The sequence below is a fragment of the Cetorhinus maximus genome, chromosome 3 (genome assembly GCF_964194155.1).
Source record: "Cetorhinus maximus chromosome 3, sCetMax3.hap1.1, whole genome shotgun sequence".
NCBI lineage: Eukaryota > Metazoa > Chordata > Chondrichthyes > Lamniformes > Cetorhinidae > Cetorhinus > Cetorhinus maximus.
Window position 1 is genome coordinate 211,421,530 of NC_135881.1, and position 18,935 is coordinate 211,440,464.

Genomic DNA, 18,935 nt, shown 5'->3' on the forward strand with positions numbered 1-18,935 from the left:
TTTCTGCTCCTATGTCTTATGGTCTTATGGTGTGACAATCGTCTGAGAGGGTTTGAGGAGAGATCAATAGCATTTGGTTGAGGTGGCATCTGTCACTTGGTTTCAGAGTGTGGTGTGTCTGACCACAGGATGCCTATTGGTACATGGACTGTGTGCTTACTGTGAAGATCAGAATATAAGACAGCTTTTGTAACTTGTGTCATCCTTACAAATCTATATATATATCTGTGAAGGTGTAGTTGTGGGTGAAGGACTATTGTAATATATTCATCTTTTCTTGTTTAATAAATGTTTTACTCTTTTGTTAAAAGTTCATTAACTGACTCTGGTGACTCTGTTCAGTAACCCCTCTCCACGTATCTAAACTAAACAATTATAAGTTAGGATCTATCAAGCTGGGTTCCATTCTGGGATCAGGCCTATCCAGTGGTAACCTCAGCTTGGATCATAACAAGCACAAGTCTTCAGTACTTTAGCTGGAATATTGTCAGGGCCAATAGTCTTTGCAGCACCCTGTGCCTTCAGTCATTTCCTGATATCACGTGGAGTGAATCAGATTGGCTGACGACTGGCATCTGTGATGCTGGGGACCTCCAGAGGAGGCTGAGATGGATCATCCATTCGGCACTTCTGCCTGAAGATGGTTGCAAATGCTTCAGCCTTACCCTTTGCACTGATATTCTGGGCTCCCCCATCATTGTGGATGGGGATATTTGTGGAGCGTCCTCCTCCAGTGAGTTGTTTAATTGTCCACCACCATTCACAACTGGCTATGGAAGGACTGCAGAGCTTAGATCTGATCCGTTGGTTGCGGAATCGTTTAGCTCTGTCTATCGTTTGCTGCTCCTGCTGTTTAGCACACAAGTAGTCCTAGGATCGATAGGGCTGTGTTTGCTGTTATCGTTTCAGGTGCCTAGATTGATGCCAGGTGGTCTGTCTGGTTTCAATCCTTTTAAACTTTGTAGCAGTTTGATACAACTTGCTAAACCATTTAAAAGTCAAGCACATTACCACAGATCTGGATTTACATATAGGCCAGACCAGGTAAGGACAGCAGATATCCCTCCCTAAAGGAAATTAGTGAACCAGATGGATTATTACAACAATTGACAGCAGTTTTGTGGTTATCATTAGACTAGCTTTTAATTCCAGATTTATTAATTGAATTTAAATTCCACCAACTACCAGGGTGGGATTCGAACTTGTGTTCTCAGAGTATTAGCCTGGGTCTCTGGATTACTAGCCCAGTGACATTACCACTACACCACCACCTCCATTTATGGGCCTAGTGAATATTTTGTTATTTTATTTTATGCTCCTTGACCATTTAATTCCATCCTTCTTCTTTGTCTTTCTAATTATGCTTTTGAATTATCTTCTAATCCCTTCCTTGTTATGCTCATTGCTGTTGTCCATGTGCATCTCTTTCCTTACCTTCAACACCAGGGTCAGTCAGGATGCCAATAACAGAATTATTAACTGCTAATATTGCTAAAGGAAATGGACATTAATTCCCCCACCTCCACAAGGCACTGCCAGGTGTTATGATCCTGGACGAGACCCCCGAGTTCTGGTATGAATCGGTAAGACCAGTAACTTCTGTTTAAATTAGATAAGGTTTGAGGTTCTAGACACTTGCTCAGTGAAGAAAGCCACAAGATTCCATGGGTTTTGAACAAACAAAAATAGACTTTACTACACAAGATCAGAAAGATAAAGCAATTTACAATATCCATCTTATAGTCTAATGTTCAGGGTTAATATGAGGTACACAAGAATTAACAGGTAAACTGTGATCAAACACACCGCACTGCACAATAAATGGCAGGTGCAACCAAGACAAATTACACAGATTTCTCAACAACCCACTCAGACATCAGTAAACGCTGTGAATCAACCAATCTCATTAAAACTCTGTCTCGATCACAAGGGATTCCAATCTTTACCTTCAAAGATATAACCTTGGAATTCTCTCCAAAAGTCATCCCAACTGGAAGGCCTTAATGACAGGCCACTTCGTAGGATTTCAATCTCATCTCCTGAGACTCCGTTCCCCTGGATTCCCGAGTTTACAGAGGGATGTAGACAGGTTACGTGAGTACATGGCAGATGGAATATAATGTGGGAAAGTGAGGTTATGCACTTTGATAGGAGCAATAGAGGAGCTGAATATTATTTAAATGGAGAAAGACTGAAGAAAGCTGCAGCACAGAGGGATTTGGGGGTCCTCGTGCATGAATCCCAAAAAGCTAACATACAAGTTCAGCAGGTAATAGGGAAGGCAAATGGAATGTTGGTCTTTAGTTCAAAGGGAATGGAGTATAAAAATAGGGAAGTATTGCTAAAACTATACAAGACACTAGTTAAACCACACTAGTATGCTGTGAATAGGTTTGGTCTCCTTATCTAAGGAAAGATATATTGGCATTGGAGGCAGTCCAGAGAAGGTTCACTAGGTTGATCCCGGGGATGGAGGGTATTTTCTTATGAGGAGAGGTTGAGTAGGTTGGGCCTGTACTCATTGGAGGTTAGAAGAATGAGAGGTGACCTTATTGAAACATATAAGATTTTTAGGGGGCTTGACAGGGTAGATGCTGAGAGGTTGTTTCCCCTTGTGGGAGAGTCTAGGATCAGAAGGTATAATCTCAGAGTAAGGGGGTGCCCATTTGAAACAGAGATGAAGAGGAATTTCTCCTCTCAGAGGGTAGACAATCTGTGGAATTCTTTAACTGCAGAGTGCTGTCGAGGCTGGGTCACTAAGTATATTCAAGGCTGAGATAGGCAGATTTTTAATCAGTGAGGGAATCAAGGGTTATGGGGAAAAGGCAGGAAAGTGGAGTTGAGGATTATCAGGCCAACCATGATCTCACTGAATAGCAGTGCAGACTCGATGAGCTGAATGGCCTATTTCTGCTCCTACGTCTTATGGTATGGTTGTATGAGTTTGCACTCCAGCACTAACTCAAAAGCATAACTTCAACTCTTCCACTGTGCCGTGCAGGATGCTATTGCCTCAAAGGGTTACCTTTGCCTCAACAAGTATGGATTCACCAAACTTCTGCTGCCTTCTTCAATCACTCAGGATTTTCCTGAGTCCTCACCACTTAAAGTCTGCCAACTGCAGCCCTTTTCTGCTTGGAGCCCCTTTCTCTGCTCCTCTGCTTTCTCAACTAAGAATTCTCCTTGCCCCTCTCCCTGTCCCCTGTCTGGGACTCTTTCTAATTATGGCACTCCACTCACAATCACATATCCCATTTGTGCCTGTTCTCTTTGTACATAGGGGCAATAAGCCCATCCTCAGCCTGAAGAATTACAGAAATGCTGGACTGTGCTTGTGCCACCTGCTGCTGACCCACACACGTGCAAAACTCTCAGGACTTGGAGTTCCCGGCTCTATGAAAAGGTAAGTTGGATCTCATAACATCTGCTCCCTGGGACCAATAAAGCTCCACCAAAATGAAGGTTTCTTTACAATTTCTTTACAAGAAAGTAGCTGTATAAAACTCTAGTTAGGCCACAGCTGGAGTACTGTGTGCAGTTCTGGTTGCCACACTATAGGAAGGATGTGATTGCACTGGAGAGGGTGCAGAGGAGATTCACCAGGATGTTGCCTGGGCTGGAGCGTTTCAGCTATGAAGAGAGACTGGATAGGTTGGGGTTGTTTTCCTTAGAGCAGAGAAGGCTGATGGGGGACCTGATTCAGGTATCCAAAATTATGAGGGGCATAGATAGGGTGGATAGGAAGAAACTTTTCCCCTTAGCGGAAGTGCCAATAACCAGGGGGCATAGATTTAAGGTAAGGGGCAGGAGGTTTAGAGGGGATTTGAGGATTTTTTTTTCACCCAGAGGGTGGTTGGAATCTGGAACACACTGCCTGAGAGGGTGGTAGAGGCAGAAACCCTCACAACATTTAAGAAGTATTTAGATGAGCACTTGAAATGCCATTACATACAGGGCTACAGGCGAGTGCCGGAAAATGGGATTAGAATAGATAGGTGCTTGGTGGCCGCCACGGACACAATGGGCTGAAGGGCCTGTTTCTGTGCTGTATAACTCTAATACTCTATGACTATGACACCACCTTTACAAGAAGCACTTAACACCATAAACATCTAACATATAGTCTACCACATACTATACAGATAAACTTTTCATTTTGTTCCACAATTACACAATAGTATTATAAATGTGCCAATGCCAAAAGCCAGTATATGTAAAAGTAGCATTAGCAGGATATAAACATCATAAAACTAACATAACTCAGAACCTGCCTTTTCTCTTACACCCTTTCTTTAAACTTTGAATAGGACACCAGCAATTTCATGGTTTTTCCCACAATCTTTCCATGGTCAATGGAAGGTAGTGAGAGTAAATCGGAATATTAACTCTGCCTACCTCTCCACAGATGCTGTCAGACCTGCTGAGTTTTTCCAGCTATTTCTGTTTTTGTTGTAGTGAGAGGACATTAAAGTTTTCTTTAAAAACATCTTGACCAGCTTGTATTTCTATTTTCTACCATGAGTTTTCAACCTTTCTGGTGTAACTGCAAACCAATACTCTGGTGGCCTTCCCCTCTTCACATATGGATGCATATGATACAAATGACCTTTGAATAGATTTCTCAACTTTAATACCAGAAACATGGGGTTTTCTTACTCTTCCCCTCTGTTAATGGAAACATGCCTCTAATGGGGCCTTTAAGTTTGCTATGGAAACCATGTTTGCCTGATTAACAACCAGCTTCTAAATGATCTATTTCACCCACTTCCTCCATAACAGATTTTGTCATTTCATGGTTTTCATCAACACCAGATCAATAAATCTGCTCCGAGGAAGTTTTCCTCTCTTTATTCCAATAATATTTAAAGCTTGCAGAAAAGGGTTAACAACCACAGTCCTTTTTCCTGCTTGGAGTATCCACCTCTACCCTTCTTTCTTCTTAACTGGGGCCTCCCCATGTCCCTTCTTCCTGTCCTCAATCCGGGACTCTTCCTGATTATGGGGCTTGACTCCTGATCACATGATGCTGTTTTCACTCTGTTTTCTTTGTACGCTGGTGCACTGGACCCGTCGTCGGCCTGAAGTATTGTAAAAATGCTGGATTGCACGAGCATCTGCTGCTCCCGGCCCAGCATGCACCAAGATCCCAAGGCCTATCAGGACTTGGAGTTCCCAGCTGCCACTCTGGACCTCGTAACACAGGAAATACAGACAACTAGGTTTAGGCTTTGCTATTAGTGAAAAACTTCAGGAAGGAAGCAGATGTGGGGTCAATAATATTAAAGCAAAATACTACAAATGCTGAAAATCATGAAATAAAAACAGAAAATGCTGAAAATTTTCAGCAGGTCTGGCAGCATCTGTTGAGAGAGAAACAGAGTTAACATTTTGAATGAAATATGACACTTCTTCAGAAGTGATGGAGGGAAGAAATGTGCTGGGTTCTATGCTGTTGATAGGGGGGAGGTGGAGGAAGGTCTGGGATAGTGAAGAGGGTGGGCAGCTGAAAAAAAATGTCCTGAAACAAATGGCAAACGGAGTGTTAATGGTTGTAGTGAAGAAACAAAGCATTTGTTCAGATTGAGTGTGAACAGCTCGGTCTGAAAGCAAAAACATAAAAAACAAGACTCAGATTGACACGAGGCAAACAAAAATAATCAAAATGGAGGACAGATCTCAATGCTGAGTCCAAAAGGCTGTAAAGCGTCCAGTTGGAAGATGAGGTGCTGTTCCTCCAGCTTGGGTTGGGCTTCACTGGAACAATGAGGCAGGCCCAGGACAGGAATGTGAGTGTGACAACAAGGTGCTGAATTGAAATGGCAAAGGACTGGAAGGTGATATTTGCAGACTGATTGGAGGTGTTCCACAAAGCAGTCAACCAATCTGCATTTGGCCTCCCCAGTTCAAAGGAGAGACTACATTGTGAGCAGCGAATGCAGTAGACGACATTGAAAGAAGGTCAAGTAAATTACTGCTTCACTTAGAAGGGATGTTTGGGTTCTTGGTGAGGAGGAAGGAGGCAAAGGGGCAGCTGCTACACTTCCTGCAATTGCATGGGAAGGGGATGAGGTGTTGGGAGTGATGGAGGAGTGGATCATGGTGTCGTGGAGGGAACGGTCCCTTCTGAATGCTGACAAGGGAGGTGAGGGGAAGATGTGTTTAGTGGTGGAATGATGCTGGAAGTGGCAGAGATGGTGGAGGATAATCATTTGAAGATGGAGGCTGGTGGAGTGGAAAGTGAGGGCCACGAGGTCCCTGTCATTGTTCTGGTAGGGGTGGGAAGGGGTGAGGGTGGAAATGTGGGATATGGGTCGGAAACGGTTGAGGGCCCTATGAACCGCAGTGGGGTAGAATCTTCCATTGAGAAAAAGGATGACAACTTAGAAGCTTGGGTGTAGAAGGTAGCATCATCAAAACAGATGGGGTGGAAATGGAGAAACTGGGAGAATGGAATGGAGTCCTTATAGGACACAGGGTATGAGGAGGTGTAGTTGAGGTAGATATGCAAATCAGCGGGCTTGTAATGAATATTAGGGGATAGCCTATACTCAGAAATGGAGACAGAGAAGTCAAGGAATGGAAGTCAAGTTTCAGAGATGGTCCAGGTGAAGGTTGAGAAAAGGGTGGAAATTGGAAACAAAGTTGATGAATTCCAGTTTGAGGCAAAGGCAGGAAATGGCACCAATATAGCCATCGATGTACCAGAAAAATGAGCTGGGGGTGTTTGAGTTTTGAAATGCAACAGTACTACATGTCCTGTCTGGCTTGTGGTAGTCATGTGACCTTTGCCACGAGGCACTCTCTTTTATCAGGCATTTTGCATCAGTTCAACAAAGACTGAAAGAAGCAGTGCAGTCTTTGAACAAAAAAGGGAGGTAGCCTGAGTGGGACTAGAACAAAGAATGTTCCATATACACCACAAAAAGACAGGCATAACTAGGACACATAGCAACAGCTTGTATTTGGAGGAAGTGAAATAAGTTCAATGAAAAATTGTCCATTGAGAGAACAAGTTCAGCCAGGCGGAGGAGAGCGGTGTTGGATGGGGGCTGTTCAGGCCTCTGTTCAGAGGAAGAAGCGGAGAGCCCTCAGGCCATCCTGGTGGGGGGGTGGAAATGTAGAGAGATTGCTCGGCTGTAATGAAGAGAAGGTGCTAATACAACAGCAAAATATTCCGGATGCTGAAAACCTGAAACAAAAACAAAAACTGCCAGGCAGCATCTGTGGAGGGAGACGGAGTTACTGTTTCAGATTGACTATCTATCATCAGAACAACCTCATTTTAACTCTGTGCAAATGAATTGGTTTTGTGTGAGTTAAAATCTGGCTTGTTATGAGGGGACTGAGTTTTCATTTGTGTGATATGGTGAAAGACATAGTGAAAGAGTGTAATCCTTTCTGTTAGTATAGACCTTTAGAAGAGATGCGTATGGACATTTGGTAAAGTCAGTGTTTCCTGCAAGTTGGGGAATCTCGACATTCTGTAAAATTGCAATGTTCTATCATTTTTGCTGCTGATAGTTGATGGGGAAGGAAGATGAAATTGCTGGCTTGACAGAACAGGGATTCTGTCACTATTGCTAGGCTAATGTTACAACATCCCTAATGACAGTTTACACTAACCACATCATATAAAGGTTGAGGCTGGTCATCACTTTAGTGGGCGCTGGCTGTGGGGATGGCCTGTGTCATTGTGAAACAATGCTCCCTTTAGACAAGAAGCCTCTACATGAACTTTTCCTGAGTGAAATTTGGATAGACATGCCTCTGTCTGTATACCCTGGTGGGGTGGAGACAGGGGATGTGCCAGCTGGTTGGTGCCTTGCACATCAGGAACCTGGCATCACTCAATTGCCCCTCTTTGCTTTTTTCCATGAAGTAAAGCTGAAGAGACCTTTCTAAATGGAAAGCCAAGATACTGTGTCTAAAATGAAAGGAGGGCAACAATTAGTTCTCCAGCAGTAATGTGGCTCTCCAGCATTAATGTAGCTAAACAAACCATAGATAAAGCGATAGCTAAAATCCAAATTTAACCAAGGAGACAATTCTAATTGCAGCAACTCAGTTCTCTGTCTAACACCACAGGGAGCAGACAATCTAACTCTAACCCTAACCTAACACTAACCCTAACCTTAACCCTAACCTGAACAAAACACTAACCCTAACACCACAGTGAGCAGACAACCTAACCCTAATCCTAACACTAACTCTAACCCTAACACTAACCCTAACACAGTGAGTAGACAATTTAACCCTAACCCAAATACTAACCCTAACACGGTGAACAGACAATCTAACCCTAATCCTAACTCCACAATCACAACAAGGCCAGAGAACAGACGCCATCACCTTGTCAGGCAATAAAACTTCTGGCTGCAAAAGCAAGTCAGAAGCTAGGAATAATGTAACAAAAATAAAAATACCTGGAAAAACTCAGCATGTCTGGCAGCATCTGCAGAGAGGAACACAGTTAACGTTTCGAGTCCGTATAACTCTTCAACAGAACTAAGTAAAAATAGAAGAGAGGTGAAATATAAGCTGGTTTAAGGGGGGGTGAGACAGGTAGAGCTGGATAGAGGGCCAGTGATAGGTGGAGATAACCAAAAGATGTCACAGACAAAAGGGCAAAGAGGTGTTGAAGGTGGTGATATTATCTAAGGAATGTGCTAATTAAGGGTAGAAAGCAGGTCGAGCAAGGTACAGATAGCCCTAGTGGGGGTGGGGTGGGGGGAAGGAATTGAAATAGGCTAAAAGGTAGAGATAAAACAATGGATGGAAATACATTTAAAATTAATGGAAGTAGGTGGGAAAAGAAAAATCTATATAAATTATTGGAAAAAAAGGGGGATCGGAAAGGGGGTGGGGATGGAGGAGAGAGTTCATCATCTAAAATTGTTGAACTTAATATTCAGCCCAGAAGGCTGTAAAGTGCCTAGTCGGAAGATGAGGTGCTGTTCCTCCAGTTTGTGTTGAGCTTCACTGGAACAATGCAGCAGGCCAAGGACGGACATGTGGGCATGAGAGCAGGGTGGTGTGTTGAAATGGCAAGCGACAGGGAGGTCTGGGTAATGCTTGCGGACAGACCGAAGGTGTTCTGCAAAGTGGTCACCCAGTCTGCGTTTGGTCTCTCCAATGTAGAGTAAACCGCATTGGGAGCAGCGAATGCAGTAGACTAAATTGAGGGAAGTGCAAGTGAAAAGCTGCTTCACTTGAAAGGAATGTTTGGGCCCTTGGACGGTGAGGAGAGGGGAAGTAAAGGGGCAGGTGTTGCACCTTCTGCAGTTGCATGGGGAGGTGCCGTGGGAGGGGATTGAGGTATAGGGGGTGATGGAGGAGTGGACCAGGGTGTCCCAGAGAGAACGATCCCTGCGGAATGCCGCCGGGAGGGTGAAGGGAAGATGTGTTTGGTGATGGCATCATGCTGGAGTTGGCGGAAATGGCGGAGAATGATCCTTTGAATGCGGATGCTGGTGGGGTGATAAGTGAGGACAAGGGGGACCCTATCATGTTTCTGCGAGGGAGAGGAAGGTGTGACGGCGGATGCGCGGGAGATGGGCCGGACACGGTTGAGGGCCCTGTCAACCACCATGGGTGGAAAACCTCATTTAAGGAAGAAGGAAGACATGTCAGAGGAACTGTTTTTGTAAGTGGCATCATCAGAACAGATGCGACGGAGGCGAAGGAACTGAGAGAATGGGATGGAGTCCTTACAGGAAGCGGGGTGTAAGGAGCTGTAGTCGAGGTAGCTGTGGGAGTCGGTAGGCTTGTAATGGATATTGGTGGACAGTCTATCATCAGAAATTGAAACAGAGAGGGCAAGGAAGGGAAGGGAAGTGTCAGAGATGGACCATGTGAAGATGATGGAGGGGTGGAAATTGGAAGCAAAATTAATAAATTTTTCCAGGTCCAGACGAGAGCATGAAGCAGCACCGAAGCAATCATTGATGTACCGGAGAAAGAGTTGTGGGAGGGGGCCGGAGTAGGACTGGAACAAGGAATGTTCCACATACCCCACAAAGAGACAGACATACCCATGCAGGTACCCATAGCCACACCTTTTATTTGGAGGAAGTCAAAGGAGTTTAAGGAGAAATTGTTCAGCGTGAGAACAAGTTCAGCCAGATGGAGGAGAGTACTGGTGGATGGGGATTGTTCGAGCCTCTGTTCGAGGAAGAAGCGGAGAGCCATCAGACCATCCCCATGGGGGATGGAGGTGTAGAGGGATTGGACGTCCATGGTGAAGAGGAGGCGGTTGGGGCCAGGGAACTGGAAATTGTTGATATGATGTAGGGTGTCAGAGGAATCACGGATGTAGGTGGGAAGGGACTGGACAAGGGGAGAGAGAATGGAGTCAAGATAGCAAGAAATTAGTTCCATGGGGCAGGAACAGGCTGACACAATCGGTCTGCCGGGACAGTCCTGTTTGTGGATTTTGGGTAGGAGGTAGAAGCGGGCCGTCCGAGGTTGGGCGACTATCAGGTTGGAAGCTGTGGAAGGAAGATCTCCAGAGGATATGAGGTCAGTAACAGTCCTGGAAACAATGGCTTGATGTTCAATGGTGGGGTCATGGTCCAGGGAGGAGGAAGTGTCTGCGAGTTGACGCTCAGCCTTTGCGAGGTAGAGGTCAATGCGCCAGACAACAACAGCACCACCCTTGTCAGCAGGTTTGATGACAATGTTAGGGTTGGACCTGAGAGAACGGAGTGCAGCAAGTTCAGAGAGGGACAGGTTAGAGTGGGTGAGAGGAGCAGAGAAATTGAGACGACTAATGTCACGCCGACAGTTCTCAATGAAAAGATCAAGAGAGGGTAAGAATCCAGAGGGAGGGGTCCAGGTGGAGGGAGAATATTGGAGGTGGGTAAAAGGATCCGTTGAACGGGGAGAGGACTCCTGCCCAAAGAAGTGAGCATGGAGACGAAGGCGGCAGAAGAAGAGTTCATCATCGTGCCGAGCCCAAAATTCATTGAGATGAGGGCGCAAGGGTATGAAACTAAGTCCTTTGCTGAGCACTGAATGTTCAGTTTCGGAGAGGGGAAGGTCAGGGGGTATAGTGAATACCCGGCCGGGGCTGGGATTGGAAGACGGGATGGGGACAGAGGGACAAGCAGGGGTGGAGGGTCCCAGATGAGTGTTGGTGTCGATGAGTTGTTGGAGCTTGCGTTCCTTTGCACCTGAAAGAAAGAGACAAAGTTTCTTGTTGAGGCGTCGGATGAGACGAAGAGTAAAATGAAACTGGGGGCACGCACAGGTTAGAAATAGGGTGCGTCGGTGCTGCTGGAGGGAGAGGTCGAGTGTGTTCATATGGCGGCGCATGGCACTGAGTGTGGATCTCAGAATGTGATGGGAACAGCAGTCCGAGAAATGTTTTATGTCCCGGAGATACCTGTAATCCTGGGTGGGTTCGAAACATGAGGGATGGAACTTCAGTTGAAATCCACGTGGGTTAAGTCGGAGACAGAGACAGTCACTGAGAAAGGAAATATGGCTGTGAAAGCGGGTTTTAGTAAACACCTTGTCAAACACCAGGAGAGAAATGGAAAGCAATGAAGGTGAACAATGCAAAAGAGAGAGACGGAAATCCTTCAGAGAGAAGAGCAATACTTTCTTCAAGGTAGGCATTCCTTGAAGAGAAGTGAGGTCAATTAAACACTAGGATAAAAGCAAAAAACTGTGGATGCTGGAAATCCAAAACAAAAACAAAAATACCTGGAAAAACTCAGCAGGTAGGAATACTGTGACGAGTAACTCACCTCCTGACTCCCCAAAGCCTGTCCACCAACTATAAGGCACAAGCTAGGACTCTGATGGAATATTCTCCACTTGCCTGGATGAGTGCAGCTCCCACAACACTCAAGAAGCTTAACACCATCTGGGACAAAGCATCCAGTTTGATTGGCACCACATCCACAAACATTCACTCCCTCCACCACCATCGCACAGTAGCAGCAGTGTGTACCATCTACAAGATGCACTGCAGGAATTCACCAAGGCTCCTTAGACAGCACCTTCCAAACCCACGACCATTACCATCTAGAAGGACAAGGGCAGCAGCCACATGGGAACACCACCACCTGGAAGTTCCCCTCCAAGTCACGCACCATCCTGGCTTGGAAATATATCGCTGTCCCTTCACTGTCGCTGGGTCAAAATCCTGGAACTCCCTTCCTAACAGCACTGTGGGTGTACCTACACCACATGGACTGCAGCGGTTCAAGAAGGCAGCTCGCCATCACCTTCTCAAGGGCAACTAGGGATGGGCAATAAATGCTGGCCCAGCCAGCGAAGCCCACATCCCATAAATGATTAGAAAAAAAATGTAGTCTGATCCGCATGGTTCACACCCTTGAAATATTATTCCAACATAGGCAGGAAGATTTAAACGCTTTGCTCCTTAACCTTCTGCAAACTGACTGAATTGTGCAGAAAATCTCTATCTTTGTGTTTGTGCATCTTCTTTGCCACAATAGTTATATTAATTGGGTTTTCAAAAGACATTCTGAAACATAGGTTAAGCTTATTAATGCTGCTAAAAATCTACCTGAGAAAGGCAAATAATATTATTGGAGCAGAATTTTGAGTTCAGTGGCTGGGCGCAGTGGGCAGGCCTGGGATTGGCCACCGGCTGGCAGGTCAATGAAGGCCCACCCGGGGTGAAAGGCAGCTGCCCACTGGTTGGGAAGGGGTGAGCGGGGCATGTGTCAGCCACCAGGTTCAATGGCACCTGGAAGAACATCTCCTCTGTGTTGTAAAAATTCAAGTAGTGGAGTCAAGTGTGGCTGGACACAGCAGACAGGTGAACACTCAGTGCCCCGCTTTTTCGGATGAGTGCCTCGCTGTCCTCCTGGAGGAGGTGGCTGCTAGAAGGGACACCCTTGTCCCCAGAGATGGGAGGAGGAGGCCACTGTACCTCAGAAAGAGGACATGGGAGGAGGTGGCAGCCCAGGTGAGCAGCCATGATGTGGTGCGGTGCACCTGGGTGCAGTGCCAGACGATGTTCAATGACCTGCTGCACTCAGGAAGGGTGAGTACTGTGTTGACATGGGTCAGTGTGCAGAAGTGTTAAGGTCTGGCCGTCCCCCTGTGTTTACCTCAGGGTGTTAGAGTCTGAGATCCAAATGTCAATCACACCAGAGATGACCAAGGGCGTGAGCCCTGGCTGTTTGGTCTGAGTGCCTTGCGGCTCGAGGGCCATGACTCGGATGTGCCCTGCCAGGTGCTCCCCAGCTGGGGTTGGCCAGGCTGCAATGGTGCTGCAGGTAGAGAGTGGACTAATCGATGCTCCTCTGTCCTTTCAGGAGAAGATGAGCCATAGCCAATCAGAGAGGTCACGGACAGGCGGAGGCCCCGCCCAACCTGCTGCTGCTGACCAGGTTCGAGCAGGATGCCCTTGAGCTGGAGAGCCGGTCGCTCCACATGTAACCGGGCGTGGAGAGGCGGGGGTGCCAGATGAAGGTAAGAGTGCAGTGCACAGAGGTGAGAGTTTCGGATTGTGGAACCATTCTAGTGGAGTCTCTTCATTGATGGGAGCCTCAAACCTGGAGTCCCCATTGATCATTGAAAGACGATGGCACCATGATGCTGATCTCCATTGTCTCACCAGGGTGCCTGGCACAGTGACAGTGGGATGACTTTAACTAATGACATGTCCTTGTTCTCCCTTAGATTCACCAACAGGCACTCGCTCTCTGGACCCTGAAGGGCCGCCCCTGATGCCAGAGGACCACCGGGCTTCATTTCTACCTTCGTCTCACCCGCTCTCTGAACCAGGCACCAGCGCAGATACCAGCACCTCGGTGGGCATTAGATCAGTGGCTAGTATCTTAGTGCACATCAGTGAGGGCACTTCACACTCGTTGAGATGCAGGAGGAGACAGAGAGTGCCCAGAGCGCTGGCAGTCGGAGGGCTGCTGGAGACCAGGACGATGCTCAGTCGAAGGCAGATGATGAGCCTCTGGATTCGTCCATTAGGCAGCAGATGCTGGATGTCCAGCGAGATGTGAGGAGGATCTGGTGGAGATCCATGAGGATCTGTGTGCCTCCGGTCTCCATTGTGGAGGAGTCCATGCGGAGTGTGAGCACTGTGTTGACCCTCATGGCCGAGGGCACTGCCTCCTCCATTGAGAGAGTGGTAACTCTCATGGAGAGACAGCTCCAGGGACAGAATCAGGGGTTCCTGGGGTTGGCTCGGACCTGCAAAGCCCCACACAGGTACTGGCCTCAGGTGGTCAGTGCCAGTGTGGGAGATGGATGAGGCACCTAGTATCCAAGGTAGGCGCCCGTCCATGAATGGAGAGCAAGGAGGTCCAGAAAAACCTCACGTTGGCGCACAAGCTGTTTGTTGTCTCTGCGGGCTCCTCTCAGGGTGCTCTGTATGGTGGCAGTAGCTCCTCTGATGAGGCTGCAGTGACTGGGGAGATGCCAGGCGTGGCACTGCTAGAGTATTGTTTGCAGTTCTGGAACCCGCATTATAGGAAGGATGTGATTGCACTAGAGTGCAGAGGAGTTTTACCAGGATGTTGCCTGGGCTGGAGAGTTTTAGTTGTGAGGAGAGACTGGATAGACTGGGGTTATTTTCCCTGGAGCAGAGGAGATTGGTTTATTTCCAAGACAGCAAAGCAAAGTCACGGACTCTCCCAGACACTCAGATTTTTATTGAATTCAAATTCCTGCCATGAGGCAGGATTTGAACCTGGGTCCCCAGAACATTACCCTGGGTCTCTGGTCTAGTGACAATACCACTACACCATCAGGTAGTGGGCTACAGAGGAGATTGAGGAGGACATAATTATGAGGGGCATAGATCGGGTAGACAGGAAGGAACTTTTCCCCTTGGTGGAGGGATCAATAACCAGGGGGCATAGATTTAAGGTAAGGGGCAGGAGGTTTAGAGGGGATGTGAGGAAGAATTTTTTCATCCAGAGGGTGGTGGGAATCTGGAACTCACTGCCTGAAAGGGTGGCAGAGGCAGAAACCCTCATAACATTGAAGAAGTATTTGGATGTGCACTTGCGATGCCATTGCATACAATGCTATGGGCCTAGTGCTAGAAAATGGGATTAGAATAGTTAGGTACTTGTTTGACCGGTGCAGATTCGATGGGCCAAAGGGTCTTTTTCTGCACTGTAGACCTTTATGACTCTATGACCCTTCCAGGCGGGGCCAGCACAGGCTCCACTGGCCAGAGGACAACCACCAAAGTCATCAAGGTTAACAAGACAGCAGAGTCAGCAGCTGCCTCCAATGCCAGCGGAGGTGGGGGCACCAAGACGTGGCACTTGGAAACATCAATTAAAGGCACCATGAGCACAAGAGGGACAGTTCATAAGTGATTTTCTGTTCATTTATGTTTGGTTTATATGACATCAACACCAGTAATGATAATGTTGTTGTGCTTTCAATGTAACATTAAATTTGCTTTGGTTCTGATGGCCTGAGTGAGCTTCACCATTTTTCTTCCAGTGGTGCAGGGTACGCCGATGTGTAATGCTGGACGTGAGAGGCTGGGTACTTTATTTCACAGGCATTGAGTGGAATTTGGGTGCAAATGAAAGGGTCATTTCAGAAACTCGGGATGGAGGCAGCAGCCCTGGCATGAGGTAGAAGCAGATCTTTGGCAGCCTAGCTGAAGGAGCGTTGGGTCAAGTAATCCCTGGTGTCCCTGCCTCCCTGCAGGTTACCGAGGTCAGGCTCCACACCCTCAGTGTTCTCCTCACCGTGCTCCTCTTCGGACTCACTGCTGGATTCATCTTCTGTGACCTGTGGAGTTGCATCAAGATCCTCTTCCTCCAGTGGATCCCCCCCTTGCCAGTGCCAGATTGTGGAGAGTGCAGCATGCAACCAATATCAGTGACACCTGCTCTGGGGGGTATTGTAGTGCACCCCCTGAACAGTCCAGGCATCGGAAGCACATCTTGAGAAGACCTATGGTCCTCTCTATCACCGCCCTTGTGGAGGGATGACTCCTATTGTAACACTGCGCTGCCTCTGTTCTTGGATGGTGGAGAGGCGTCATGAGACACCTCTTCAACAGATATCCCTTGTTACCCAGCAACCATCCATCCAGCCGGGCTGGAGCACTGAAGAGCCCCGGCACCTGGGAGTGTCTGAGGATGTAGGCGTCGTGGGAGCTGCCTGGGTACCTTGCACAGACTTGTAGAATCTGCATCCTGTGATCACACACTATCTGCACGTCCATGGAGTGGAAGCCCTTCCTGTTGACAAAGGCACCGGGCTCACCTGCTGGCGCCTTGATGGCCACATGTGTACAGTCTATAGCACCCTGGACACGGGGGAAGTCAGCAATGGCCATGAAGCCTCTGGCTCACTCAGCCCGGTAAAGAATAAAGGTCAGTACCTGCCTAAACAAGCTTCTGTCACCAGCTTGATGCAACTGTGGACAGCTGATTGGGAGACTCCACACGGATTCCCCCACTGAGCCCTGGAAAGAGCTGGAGGCATAGAGGTTGAGGGCCACTGTGACCTTCAGAGCCACTGGCATGGGGTGTCCACCCACACAGTCAGAGCTGATCTCAGGCCCAATCTTCTGACAAATGGAGGTCATGGTCTCCCTGGAGAGGCAGAGCCTCCTTCGGCATTGCACCTCAGACATATTGAGGTAGCTGCATCGCTGCCTGTAAACCCTGGCAGCAGGATAGTGGCGTCTTCTGCAGCCCCTTCCGCCTTGGACTACCTGCTGGCCCTGCCCCCCTTGTGCCTGCGCCTCTCCTCCCACAGGTCCCTCCCCTGGAAGCTGCATTGGGACACCTGGCCTCCTCTCCCTTCTGCCCCTCTCGTCCTCCTCAGAGGAGGTACCTCCAGCAGAGACCACAATCCCCATTCCCAGGGTAAGGGAAGGCTGTCTGATACCTGGCAGGGTCCACACGGTCTGAATTCTCCGGGAGCCTTGGAGACACCAATGAGCCTGAAATGAAGCCTGGAAATGCTAAGAATGAAGCCCCAAACAGAGATGAAGCTGCCAAGAACCAATAAGCAACCAGCAGCAAACTATCTCCAAAACTGCTCAATACTCACACTGGCAATGCTGCTGACACAGTTGATAAATCCCAACTGTGGATGAGGTTTTGCAAATTGATCATTTTTCCCGTGCATCGAGCGTGAAATCTCACGGTTAAGGTGAAATCCAGCTTCATTGTCTTTTTAATGGCCTTAACTGGCTTCATAACTGATAGCGGATGTGACTCCAACTCCTGTGTGTGCCCGCCAACCGAAATATCACACAAGTGCAAATGATGTCATCATGCACTATTTTACACTCATGGGGTCAACCTGCTCAGTGAAAAATTCTGCCCTTGAGTTTTCATATCAGGTGTGAAATGCTTTTTTTCCATTTATCCACATCATTTGAGCTGTGTCTGTATCTCTTGCCAAGGATGCTCCTGAGGATTTAGGAACCTTTGAAATAAAGTTCAAGAGAAAAGTACAAGAAGGGATGTGGGTGTTTTTTTCTGCCCCAAAAATATACTTTATTCAAAAATTTGTAAAAGCATATTCCAAAGCATTTCACATTGAAATTACAGAAAGTGCAATGAAATTCAACTTTATTCCATTTGCATGTTCCACTTTGAGGTGCCTTAATACAACTGCAGTCCTCTTGATTTTCACAATGCACATTCCATGTCAGCCATACATCCCAAAGGGTTCTACACAGTTTCCAGCCCCTTAGTGCTCTTTGGCAAAAAGGCTTTAGACAGTGACCTTTCCCCATTGCACCTCTGCAGCAGCTGCTCAAACTTTAGTGCGTCCCTCAGCACTTAGTCCTGAACCTTGGACTGTGCCAGTCTGCAACACTTGGTCGGGGATAGCTCTTTGCACTGAAAGGCCAGCAGGTGTTGGGTATGCCAAAGCGTGTCTTTCACCAAGTTGATGATCCTCCAGCTGCAGTTGATATTTATCTTGGTGTCCCTCTGGACATCATCCTGACTTGGAAATATATCGCCGTTCCTTTACTGTCACTGGGTCTAAATCCTGGAACTGTCTTCCAAACAGCACTGTGGGTGTACCTACACCAGATGCGCCGTAGCAGTTCATGAAGGTGGCTCATCACCGCCTTCTAAGGACAATGAGGTCAGCAGAGAGGGATAAAAAACATTGTGTGCTCCATGTGCTCCACCTAAACCACCTTCTCACATCCCATTTCTCTCTCATCCTACAATCTCTTTGGGTTTACATACTGCAGATGGTGTAAGCATGCACTTCTTGCTTTCTACACCTCTCTGCACTGCAGCCCTACCCCTGTGACTTCCTCTTTTCATAAATGCCACCTGGTCAGGCAGTGGTGCAGGAACATGAAGTGGAAGAAGAAAAAGATACTCATGTTGGTGAAACACTATCACTCAATCTGAAACTCTCAGCCACCAGCTCAAATACTGGCACAGACTTTAGAGGATAGCTCAGTGGGGATTCTGCACATTGTCAGTCAAATAGTCATTTGGTAGCACAGAACTTGAATACTGCTGAAAAAATAGACATGTCTAAGCTCCTCATCTTGCACTCAGTAGGACACTCGCAAGAATACCAATATAAGAGGAAACAACAACTTATACTGTATGTGAAGAGAGTGCTGACTGGTTGGCAAGTGGCATTGCCATGGAAAATGCACCAATGATGGTGTCTGACAGTTAACTGCCAAGCATTGTTTGAATTTAAACCAGGTAGCTTGGCTCTGATTGGTCAAGGCATTGCCCTGAGGAATGAGTCAGCGAATGGCTGTCACTTATTTTGTTTAGCTGAAACAGGCGCAATGTGTGTACATGTTCTTTCTGCCTGCAAAGAACAGGGCCCCGTGTATTAATATATGAAGCTTCCAGTACAGGCAAATGCACCACACTGAGCCCGACTGACAATCTCAAATTGGTCGTCAGCGTAATTCTTAGCACACTTTTTTATCAAATGTTGTCCAATCGCGAAATCACATC